This window comes from Thermobia domestica, chromosome 7 (assembly GCF_964235325.1).
Source record: "Thermobia domestica chromosome 7, izTheDome1.hap1.1, whole genome shotgun sequence".
NCBI lineage: Eukaryota > Metazoa > Arthropoda > Insecta > Zygentoma > Lepismatidae > Thermobia > Thermobia domestica.
The window spans coordinates 172,710,249-172,722,787 of record NC_137460.1 but is presented as its reverse complement, the minus strand read 5'-3'; positions in this window follow the sequence as shown (position 1 = coordinate 172,722,787).

The following is a 12,539-nucleotide window of genomic DNA, read 5'->3' as shown; positions in this document are numbered from 1 at the left end:
CTAATCTCAATTTTCAAGGCTCCTACCGTTCGTCGGGAAATCAGATTCAAAATGAGCGAGTCTAGCTTGATATCAAGCAAGAACCCCCCATACGGTTACGGTTACAATGATCCGATCGACAAAATTCAAACGCCAGAATTATGGGCTATTTATGGGCTAATTAGTTGCTCTAATCCCAATTTTTGGGCTCCTACTGTTTAGCGGGAAATCGGATTCAAAGTGGGCGAGTCCAGCTTGATATCAAGCTAGAACCCTCCATATGGTTACAATGGTCCGATCGAAAAAATTCAAACGCAAGAATAATGGTCTATTTATGGCCTAGTTAGTTGCTCTAATCCCAATTTTTGGGCTCCTACTGTTTAGCGGGAAATCGGACTCAAAACGAGCGAGTCTAGCATGATATCAAGCTAGAAGCCCCCATATGGTTACGATTAGAAGGACCCGATCGAAAAAACTCAAAGGCCAGAATGGTGGGTTATTTATGGGCTAATTAGTTGCTCTAATCCCAATTTTTGGGCTCCTACTGTTTAGCGGGAAATCGGATTCAAAGTGGGTGAGTCCAGCTTGATATCAAGCTAGAACCCTCCATATGGTTACAATGGTCCGATCGAAAAAATTCAAACGCCAGAAATATGGGCTACTTATGGGCTAATTAGTTGCCCTAATCCCAATTTTTGGGCTCCTACTGTTTAGCGGGAAATCGGATTGAAAATACGCGAGTCTAGCTTGATATGAAGCTAGAACCTCCCATACGGTTACGGTTAGAATGGTTCGTACGAAAAAATTCGAACGCCAGAATCATGGGCTATTTATGGGCTAATTAGTTGCTATAATCCCGATTTGTAAGGCTCCTACCGTTCTCCGGGAAATCAAATTCCAAATGAGCAAGTCTAGCTTGATATCAAGCTAGAACCCCCATATTGTTAGAATGGTCCGATCTGAAAAATTCAAACGCCAGATTCATGGGCTATTTACGGGCTAATTAGTTGCTCTAATCTCATTTTTCAAGGCTCCTACCATTCGTCGGGAAATCAGATTCAATATGAGCGAGTGTAGTTTGATATCAAGCTAGAACCCCACATACGGTTACGGTTTCAATGATCCGATCGAAAAAATTCAAACGCCAGAATTAATGGCTATTTATGTGCTAATTAGTTGTTCTATTCCTAATTTTTGGGCTCGTACTGGTTAGCGGGAAAGCGGATTCAAAATGGGCGGGTCCATTTTGATATCAAGTTAGAACCCCCAATATGGTTAGAATTGTCCGATCGAAAAAAATTCAAAACGCCTGAATTATGGGCTATTTATGGGCTAATTAGTTGCTCTAATCTCAATTTTCAAGGCTCCTACCGTTCGTCGGGAAATCAGATTCAAAATGAGCTAGTCTAGCTTGATATCAAGCTAGAACCCCCCATACGGTTACGGTTACAATGATCCGATCGAAAAAATTCAAACGCCAGAATTATGGGCTATTTATTTGCTAATTAGTTGCTCTAATCCTAATTTTTGGGCTCCTACTGTTTAGCGCGAAATCGGATTCAAAATAGGCGAATCCAGCTTGATATGAAGCTAGAACCCCCAATATGATTAGAATGGTCCGATCGAAAAAATTCAAACGCCAGAATTATGGGCTATTTATGGGCTAATTAGTTGCTCTAATCCCAATTTTTGGGCTGATACTGTTTAGCGGGAAATCGGATTCAAAATGAGCGAGTCTAGCATGATATCAAGCTAGAAGCCCCCATATGGTTACGGTTACAATGATCCGATCAAAAAAATTCAAACTTCAGAATTATGGGCTATTTATGTGCTGATTAGTTGTTCTATTCCTAATTTTTGGGCTCGTACTGGTTAGCGGGAAATCGGATTCAAAATGGGCGGGTCCAGCTTGATATCAAGTTAGAACCCCCCCATATGGTTAGAATTGTCCGATCGAAAAAAATTCAAAACGCCTGAATTATGGGCTATTTATGGGCTAATTAGTTGCTCTAATCTCAATTTTCAAGGCTCCTACCGTTCGTCGGGAAATCAGATTCAAAATGAGCTAGTCTAGCTTGATATCAAGCTAGAACCCCCCATACGGTTAGGGTAAGAATGGTTCGATCGAAAAAAATCAACCACAAGAATTATGGGCTACTTATGGGCTAATTAGTTCCTCTAATACCAATTTTTGGGCTCCTACTGTTTAGCAGGAAATCGGATTCAAAGTGGGCGAGTCCAGCTTGATATCAAGCTAGAACCCCCCATATGGTTAGAATGGTCCGATCGAAAAAATTCAAACGCCAGAATTATGGGCTATTTATGGGCTAATTAGTTGCTCTAATCCCAATTTTTCGGCTGATACTGTTTAGCGGGAAATCGGATTCAAAATGAGCGAGTCTAGCATGATATCAAGCTAGAAGCCCCCATATGGTTACAGTTAGAATGACCCGATCGAGAAAAGTCAAACGCCAGAATCATGGGCTATTTTTGGGCTAATTAGTTGCTCTAATCTCAATTTGTAAGGCTAATACCGATCTGGGGGAAATCAGATTCAAAATGAGCAAGTCTAGCTTGATATCAAGCTAGAACCCCCATATTGTTAGAATGGTCCGATCGAAAATATTCAAACGCCAGTATCATGGGCTATTTATGGGCTAATTAGTTGCTCTAATCTCAATTTTCAAGGCTCCTACCGTTCGTCGGGAAATCAGATTCAAAATGAGCGAGTCTAGCTTGATATCAAGCTAGAACCCCCCATACGGTTACGGTTACAATGATCCGATCGAAAAAATTCAAACGCCAGAATTATGGGCTATTTATGGGCTAATTAGTTTGTCTATTCCTAATTTTTGGGCTCCTACTGGTTAGCGGGAAATCGGATTCAAAATGGGCGGGTCCAGCTTGATATCATGTTAGAACCCCCCCATTTGCTTAGAATTGCCCGATCGAAAAAAAATTCAAAACGCCAGAATTATGGGCTATTTATGTGTTAATTAGTTGCTCTAATCCCAATTTTTGGGCTCCTACTGTTTAGCGGGAAATCGGATTCAACATAGGCGAGTCTAGCTTGATATGAAGCTAGAACCTCCCATACGGTTACGGTTACAATGGTTCGATCGAAAAAATTCAAAGGCCACAATCATGGGCTATTTATGGGCTAATTAGTTGCTCTAATCTCAATTTTCAAGGCTCCTACCGTTCGTCGGGAAATCAGATTCAAAATGAGCGAGTCTAGCTTGATATCAAGCTAGAACCCCCCATACGGTTACGGTTACAATGATCCAATCGAGAATCTTCAAACGCCAGAATTATGGGCTATTTATGGGCTAATTAGTTGCTCTAATCCCAATTTTTGGGCTCTTACTGTTTAGCGGGAAATCGGATTCAAAATAGGCGAGTCCAGCTTGATATGAAGGTGGAACCTCCAATACGGTTACGGTAAGAATGGTTCGATGGAAAAAAATCAAACGCCAGAATTATGGGCTATTTATGGGCTAATTAGTTTCTCTAATCCCAATTTATGGGCTCCTACTGTTTAGCGGGAAATCGGATTCAAAGTGGGCCAGTCCAGCTTGATATCAAGCCAGAACGCCCCATATGGTTAAAATGGTCCAATCGAAAAAATTCAAACGCCAGAAATATGGGCTGTTTATGGGCTAATTAGTTGCTTTAATCCCAATTTTTGGGCTCCTACTGTTTAGCGGGAAATCGGATTCAAAATAGGCGAGTCCAGCTTGATATGAAATTAGAACCTCCCATACGGTTACGGTTAGAATGGTTCTATCGAAGAAATTCAAACGCCAGAATCATGGGCTATTTATGGGCTAATTAGTTGCTCTAATCTCAATTTGTTAGGCTCCTACCGTTCTGCGGGAAATCAGATTCAAAATGAGCAAGTCTAGCTTGATATCAAGCTAGAACCCCCATATTGTTAGAATGGTCCGATCGAAAAAACTCAAACGCCGGAATCATGGGCTATTTATAGGCTAATTAGTTGCTCTAATCTCAATTTGTAAGGCTCCTACCGTTCTGCAGGAAATTAGATTCAAAATGAGCAAGTCTAGCTTGATATCAAGCTTAACCCCCCATACGGTAACAGTTACAATGATCCGATCGAAAAAAATTAAACGAAAGAAATATGGGCTATTTATGGGCTATTTAGTTGCTCTAATCCAAATTTTTGGGCTCCTACTGTTTAGCGGGAAATCGGATTGAAAATAGGCGAGTCCAGATTGATATGAAGCTAGAACCTCCCATACGGTTACGGTTAGAATGGTTCGATAGAAAAAATTCAAACGCCAGAATTATGGACTTTTTATGGGCTAATTAGTTCCTCTAATCCCAATTTTTGGGCTCCTACCTTTCTGCGGGAAATCAGATTCAAAATGAGCAAGTCTAGCTTGATATCAAGCTAGAACCCCACATACGGTTACAGTTACAATGATCCGATCGAAAAAATTCAAACGCCAGAAATATGGACTATTTATGGGCTAATTAGTTGCTCTAATCCCAATTTTTGGGCTTCTACTGTTTAGCGGGAAATCTGATTGAAAATAGGCGAGTCTAGCTTGATATGAAGCTAGAACCTCCCATACGGTTACGGTTAGAATCGATCGTACGAAAAAATTCGAACGCCAGAATCATGGGCTATTTATGGGCTAATTAGTTGCTCTAATCTCAATTTGTAAGGCTCCTACCGTTCTCCGAGAAATAAAATTCCAAATGAGCAAGTCTAGCTTGATATCAAGCTAGAACGCCCATATTGTTAGAATGGTCCGATCGAAAAAATTCAAACGCCAGAATCATGGGCTATTTATGGGCTAATTAGTTGCTCTAATCTCAATTTTCAAGGCTCCTACCGTTCGTCGGGAAATCAGATTCAAAATGAGCGAGTCTAGCTTGATATCAAGCTAGAACCCCCCATACGGTTAGGGTTACAATGATCCGATCGAAAAAATTCAAACGCCAGAATTAATGGCTATTTATGGGCTAATTAGTTGTTCTATTCCTAATTTTTGGGCTCGCACTGGTTAGCGGGAAATCGGATTCAAAATGGGCGGGTCCAGCTTGAGATCAAGTTAGAACCCCCCCCTGTATGGTTAGAATTGTCCGATCGAAAAAAATTCAAAACGCCAGAATTATGGGCTATTTATGGGCTAATTAATTGCTCTAATCCCAATTTTAGGGCTCCTACTGTTTAGCGGGAAATCGGATTCAAAATTTGCGAGTCTAGCTTGATATGAAGCTAGAACCTCCCATACGGTTACGGTTAGAATGGTTCCATCGAAAAAATTCAAAGGCCACGATCATGGGCTATTTATGGGCTAATTAGTACTCTAATCCCAATTTTCAAGGCTCCTACCTTTCGTCGGGAAATCAGATTCAAAATGAGCGAGTCTAGCTTGATATCAAGCTAGAACCCCCCATACGGTTACGGTTACAATGATCCGATCGACAAACTTCAAACGCCAGAATTATGGGCTATTTATTTGCTAATTAGTTGCTTTAATCCCAATTTTTGGGCTCCTACTGTTTAGCGGGAAATCGGATACAAAGTGGGCGAGTCCAGCTTGGTATGAAGCTAGAACCTCCCATACGGTTACGGTAAGAATGGTTCGATCGAAAAAATTCAAACGCAAGAATTGTGGGCTATTTATGGGCTAATTAGTTCCTCTAATGCCAATTTTTGGGCTTCTACTGTTTAGCAGGAATTCGGATTCAAAGTGGGCGAGTCCAGCTTGATATCAAGCTAAAACCCCCCATATGGTTAGAATGGTCCGATCGAAAAAATTCAAACGCCAGAATTATGGGCTATTTATTTGATAATTAGTTCCTCTAATCCCAATTTTTGGGTTCCTACTGTTTAGCGGTAATCGGATTCAAAGTGGGCGAGTCCAGCTTGATATCAAGCTAGAACCCCCCATACGGTTAGAATGGTCCGATCGAAAAATTTGAAACGCCAGAATTATGGACTATTTATGGGCTAATTAGTTGCTCTAATCCCAATTTTTGGGCTCTTACTGTTTAGCGGAAAATCGGGTTCAAAATGAGCGAGTTTAGCATGATGTCAAGCTAGACGCCCCCATATGGTTACGGTTAGAATGACCCGATCGAAAAAACTCAAACGCCAGAATTATGGACTATTTATGAGCTAATTAGTTGCTCTAATCCCAATTTTTGGGCTCGTACTGTTTAGCGGGAAATCGGATTCAAAGTGGGCCAGTCCAGCTTGATATCAAGCTAGAACCCCCCATATGGTTAAAATGGTCCGATCGAAAAAATTCAAACGCCAGAAATATGGGCTATTTATGGGCTAATTAGTTGCTTTAATCCCAATTTTTGGGCTCCTACTGTTTAGCGGGAAATCGGATTGAAAATAGGCCAGTCCAGATTGATATGAAGCTAGAACCTCCCATACGGTTACGGTTAGAATGGTTCGATAGAAAAAATTCAAACGCCAGAATTATGGACTTTTTATGGGCTAATTAGTTCCTCTAATCACAATTTTTGGGCTCCTACCTTTCTGCGGGAAATCAGATTCAAAATGAGCAAGTCTAGCTTGATATCAAGCTAGAACCCCACATACGGTTACAGTTACAATGATCCGATCGAAAAAATTCAAACGCCAGAAATATGGACTATTTATGGGCTAAATAGTTGCTCTAATCCCAATTTTTGGGCTTCTACTGTTTAGCGGGAAATCTGATTGAAAATAGGCGAGTCTAGCTTGATATGAAGCTAGAACCTCCCATACGGTTACGGTTAGAATCGATCGTACGAAAAAATTCGAACGCCAGAATCATGGGCTATTTATGGGCTAATTAGTTGCTCTAATCTCAATTTGTAAGGCTCCTACCGTTCTCCGGGAAATCAAATTCCAAATGAGGAAGTCTAGCTTGATATCAAGCTAGAACCCCCATATTGTTAGAATGGTCCGATCGAAAAAATTCAAATGCCAGAATGATGGGCTATTTATGGGCTAATTAGTTGCTCTAATCTCAATTTTCAAGGCTACTACCGTTCGTCGGGAAATCAGATTCAAAATGAGCGAGTCTAGCTTGATATCAAGCTAGAACCCCCCATACGGTTAGGGTTACAATGATCCGATCGAAAAAATTCAAACGCCAGAATTAATGGCTATTTATGGGCTAATTAGTTGTTCTATTCCTAATTTTTGGGCTCGTACTGGTTAGCGGGAAATCGGATTCAAAATGGGCGGGTCCAGCTTGAGATCAAGTTAGAACCCCCCCCATATGGTTAGAATTGTCCGATCGAAAAAAATTCAAAACGCCAGAATTATGGGCTATTTATGGGCTAATTAATTGCTCTAATCCCAATTTTAGGGCTCCTACTGTTTAGCGGGAAATCGGATTGAAAATATGCGAGTCTAGTTTGATATGAACCTAGAACCTCCCATACGGTTACGGTTAGAATGGTTCCATCGAAAAAATTCAAAGGCCACGATCATGGGCTATTTATGGGCTAATTAGTTGCTCTAATCCCAATTTTCAAGGCTCCTACCTTTCGTCGGGAAATCAGATTCAAAATGAGCGAGTCTAGCTTGATATCAAGCTAGAACCCCCCATACGGTTACGGTTACAATGATCCGATCGACAAAATTCAAACGCCAGAATTATGGGCTATTTATTTGCTAATTAGTTGCTTTAATCCCAATTTTTGGGCTCCTACTGTTTAGCGGGAAATCGGATTCAAAGTGGGCGAGTCCAGCTTGGTATGAAGCTAGAACCTCCCATACGGTTACGGTAAGAATGGTTCGATCGAAAAAATTCAAACGCAAGAATTGTGGGCTATTTATGGGCTAATTAGTTCCTCTAATGCCAATTTTTGGGCTCCTACTGTTTAGCAGGAATTCGGATTCAAAGTGGGCGAGTCCAGCTTGATATCAAGCTAAAACCCCCCATATGGTTAGAATGGTCCGATCGAAAAAATTCACACGCCAGAATTATGGGCTATTTATGGGCTAATTAGTTCCTCTAATCCCAATATTTGGGCTTCTACTGTTTAGCGGGAAATCGGATTCAAAATGAGCGAGTCTAGCATGATATCAAGCTAGAAGCCCCCATATGGTTACAGTTTGAATGACCCGATCGAAAAAACTCAAACGCCAGAGTCATGGGCTATTTATGGGCTAATTAGTTGCTCTAAGCTCAATTTGTAAGGCTCCTACCGTTCTGCGGGAAATCAGATTCAAAGTGGGCCAGTCCAGCTTGATATCAAGCTAGAACCCCGCATACGGTTTTAGTTACAATGATCCGATCGAAAAATTCAAACGCCAGAAATATGGGCTACTTATGGGCTAATTAGTTGATCTAATCCCAATTTTTGGGCTCCTACTGTTTAGGGGGAAATCGGATTGAAAATAGGTGAGTCCAGCTTGATATGAAACTAGAACCTCCCATACGGTTACGGTTAGAATGGTTCGATCGAAAAAATTCAAACTAAAGAATCATGGGCTATTTATGGTCTAATTAGTTGCTCTAATCTCAATTTGTAAGGCTCCTACCGTTCTGCGGGAAATCAGATTCAAAATGAGCAAGTCTAGCTTGATATCAAGCTAGAACCCCCATATTATTAGAATGGTCCGATCGAAAAAATTCAAACGCCAGAATCATGGGCTATTTATGGGCTAATTAGTTGGTCTAATCTCAATTTTCAAGGCTCCTACCGTTCGTCGGGAAATCAGATTCAAAATTAGCGAGTCTAGCTTGATATCAAGCTAGAACCCCCCATACGGTTACGGTTACAATGATCCGATCGAAAAAATTCAAACGCCAGAATTATGGGCTATTTATGGGCTAATTAGTTGTTCTATTATTAATTTTTGGGCTCCTACTGGTTAGCGGGAAATCGGATTCAAAATGGGCGGGTCCAGCTTGATATGAAGCTAGAACCTCCCATACGGTTACGGCTAGAATGGTTCGATCGAAAAAAATCAAAGGCCAAAATAATGGGCTATTTTTGGGCTAATTAGTTGCTCTAATCTCAATTTTCAAGGCTCCTACCGTTCGTCGGGAAATCACATTCAAAATGAGCGAGTCCAGCTTGATATCAAGCTAGAACCCCCATACGGTTACGGTTACATTGATCCGATCGACAAAATTCAAACGCCAGAATATGGGCTATTTATGGGCTAATTAGTTGATCTAATCCCAATTTTTGGGCTCCTACTGTTTAGCGGAAAATCGGATTCAAAATAGGCGAGTCCAGCTTGATATGAAGCTAGATCCTCCCATACGGTTACGGTAAGAATGGTTCAATCGAAAAAATTCAAACGCCAGAATTATGGGCTATTTATGGGCTAATTAGTTGGTCTAATCTCAATTTTCAAGGCTCCTACCGTTCGTCGGGAAATCAGATTCAAAATTAGCGAGTCTAGCTTGATATCAAGCTAGAACCCCCCATACGGTTACGGTTAGAATAGATCGTACGAAAAAATTCGAACGCCAGAATCATGGGCTATATATGGGCTAATTAGTTGCTCTAATCTCAATTTGTAAGGCTCCTACCGTTCTCCGGGAAATCAAATTCCAAATGAGGAAGTCTAGCTTGATATCAAGCTAGAACCCCCATATTGTTAGAATGGTCCGATCGAAAAAATTCAAACGCCAGAATGATGGGCTATTTATGGGCTAATTAGTTGCTCTAATCTCAATTTTCAAGGCTCCTACCTTTCGTCGGGAAATCAGATTCAAAATGAGCGAGTCTAGCTTGATATCAAGCTAGAACCCCAAATACGGTTAGGGTTAGAATGATCCAATGGAAAAAATTCAAACGCCAGAATTAATGGCTATTTATGGGCTAATTAGTTGTTCTATTCCTAATTTTTGGGCTCGTACTGGTTACCGGGAAATCGGATTCAAAATGGGCGGGTCCAGCTTGAGATCAAGTTAGAACCCCCCCCATATGGTTAGAATTGTCCGATCGAAAAAAATTCAAAACGCCAGAATTATGGGCTATTTATGGGCTAATTAATTGCTCTAATCCCAATTTTAGGGCTCCTACTGTTTAGCGGGAAATCGGATTCAAAATATGCGAGTCTAGCTTGATATGAACCTAGAACCTCCCATACGGTTACGGTTAGAATGGTTCCATCGAAAAAATTCAAAGGCCACGATCATGGGCTATTTATGGGCTAATTAGTTGCTCTAATCCCAATTTTCAAGGCTCCTACCTTTCGTCGGGAAATCAGATTCAAAATGAGCGAGTCTAGCTTGATATCAAGCTAGAACCCCCCATACGGTTACGGTTACAATGATCCGATCGACAAAATTCAAACGCCAGAATTATGGGCTATTTATTTGCTAATTAGTTGCTTTAATCCCAATTTTTGGGCTCCTTCTGTTTAGCGGGAAATCGGATTCAAAGTGGGCGAGTCCAGCTTGGTATGAAGCTAGAACCTCCCATACGGTTACGGTAAGAATGGTTCGATCGAAAAAATTCAAACACAAAAATTGTGGACTATTTATGGGCTAATTAGTTCCTCTAATGCCAATTTTTGGGCTCCTACTGTTTAGCAGGAATTCGGATTCAAAGTGGGCGAGTCCAGCTTGATATCAAGCTAAAACCCCCCATATGGTTAGAATGGTCCGATCGAAAAAATTCAAACGCCAGAATTATGGGCTATTTATGGGCTAATTAGTTCCTCTAATCCCAATTTTTGGGCTTCTACTGTTTAGCGGGAAATCGGATTCAAAATGAGCGAGTCTAGCATGATATCAAGCTAGAAGCCCCCATATGGTTACGGTTTGAATGACCCGATCGAAAAAACTCAAACGCCAGAGTCATGGGCTATTTATGGGCTAATTAGTTGCTCTAAGCTCAATTTGTAAGGCTCCTACCGTTCTGCGGGAAATCAGATTCAAAGTGGGCCAGTCCAGCTTGATATCAAGCTAGAACCCCGCATACGGTTACAGTTACAATGATCCGATCGAAAAATTCAAACGCCAGAAATATGGGCTACTTATGGGCTAATTAGTTGATCTAATCCCAATTTTTGGGCTCCTACTGTTTAGGGGGAAATCGGATTGAAAATAGGTGAGTCCAGCTTGATATGAAACTAGAACCTCCCATACGGTTACGGTTAGAATGGTTCGATCGAAAAAATTCAAACTAAAGAATCATGGGCTATTTATGGTCTAATTAGTTGCTCTAATCTCAATTTGTAAGGCTCCTACCGTTCTGCGGGAAATCAGATTCATAAAGAGCAAGTCTAGCTTGATATCAAGCTAGAACCCCCATATTATTAGAATGGTCCGATCGAAAAAATTCAAACGCCAGAATCATGGGCTATTTATGGGCTAATTAGTTGGTCTAATCTCAATTTTCAAGGCTCCTACCGTTCGTCGGGAAATCAGATTCAAAATTAGCGAGTCTAGCTTGATATCAAGCTAGAACCCCCCATACGGTTACGGTTACAATGATCCGATCGAAAAAATTCAAACGCCAGAATTATGGGCTATTTATGGGCTAATTAGTTGTTCTATTCCTAATTTTTGGGCTCCTACTGGTTAGCGGGAAATCGGATTCAAAATGGGCGGGTCCAGCTTGATATGAAGCTAGAACCTCCCATACGGTTACGGCTAGAATGGTTCGATCGAAAAAAATCAAAGGCCAAAATAATGGGCTATTTTTGGGCTAATTAGTTGCTCTAATCTCAATTTTCAAGGCTCCTACCGTTCGTCGGGAAATCACATTCAAAATGAGCGAGTCCAGCTTGATATCAAGCTAGAACCACCATACGGTTACGGTTACATTGATCTGATCGACAAAATTCAAACGCCAGAATATGGGCTATTTATGGGCTAATTAGTTGCTCTAATCCCAATTTTTGGGCTCCTACTGTTTAGCGGAAAATCGGATTCAAAATAGGCGAGTCCAGCTTGATATGAAGCTAGATCCTCCCATACGGTTACGGTAAGAATGGTTCAATCGGAAAAATTCAAACGCCAGAATTATGGACTATTTATTGGCTAATTAGTTCCTCTAATCCCAATTTTTGGGCTCCTACTGTTTAGCGGGAAATCGGATTCAAAGTGGGCCAGTCCAGCTTGATATCAAGCTAGAACCCCCCATATGGTTAGAATGGTCCGATCGAAAAAATTCAAACGCCAGAATTATGGGCTATTTATGGGCTAATTAGTTGCTCTAATCCCAATTTTTGGGCTCCTACTGTTTAGCGGGAAATTTGATTCAAAATGAGCGAGTCTAGCATGATATCAAGCTAGAAGCCCCCATATGGTTACGGTTAGAAAGACCCGATCGAAAAAACTCAAACGCCAGAATCATGGGCTATTTATGGGCTAATTAGTTGCTCTAATCTCAATTTGTAAGGCTCCTACCGTTCTGCGGGAAATTAGATTCAAAATGAGCAAGTCTAGCTTGATATCAAGCTAGAACCCCCATACGGTTACAGTTACAATGATCCGATCGAAAAAATTCAAACGCCAGAAATATGGGCTATTTATGGGCTAATTATTTGTTGTAATCCCAATTTTTGGGCTCCTACTGTTTAGCGGGAAATCGGATTGAAAATATGC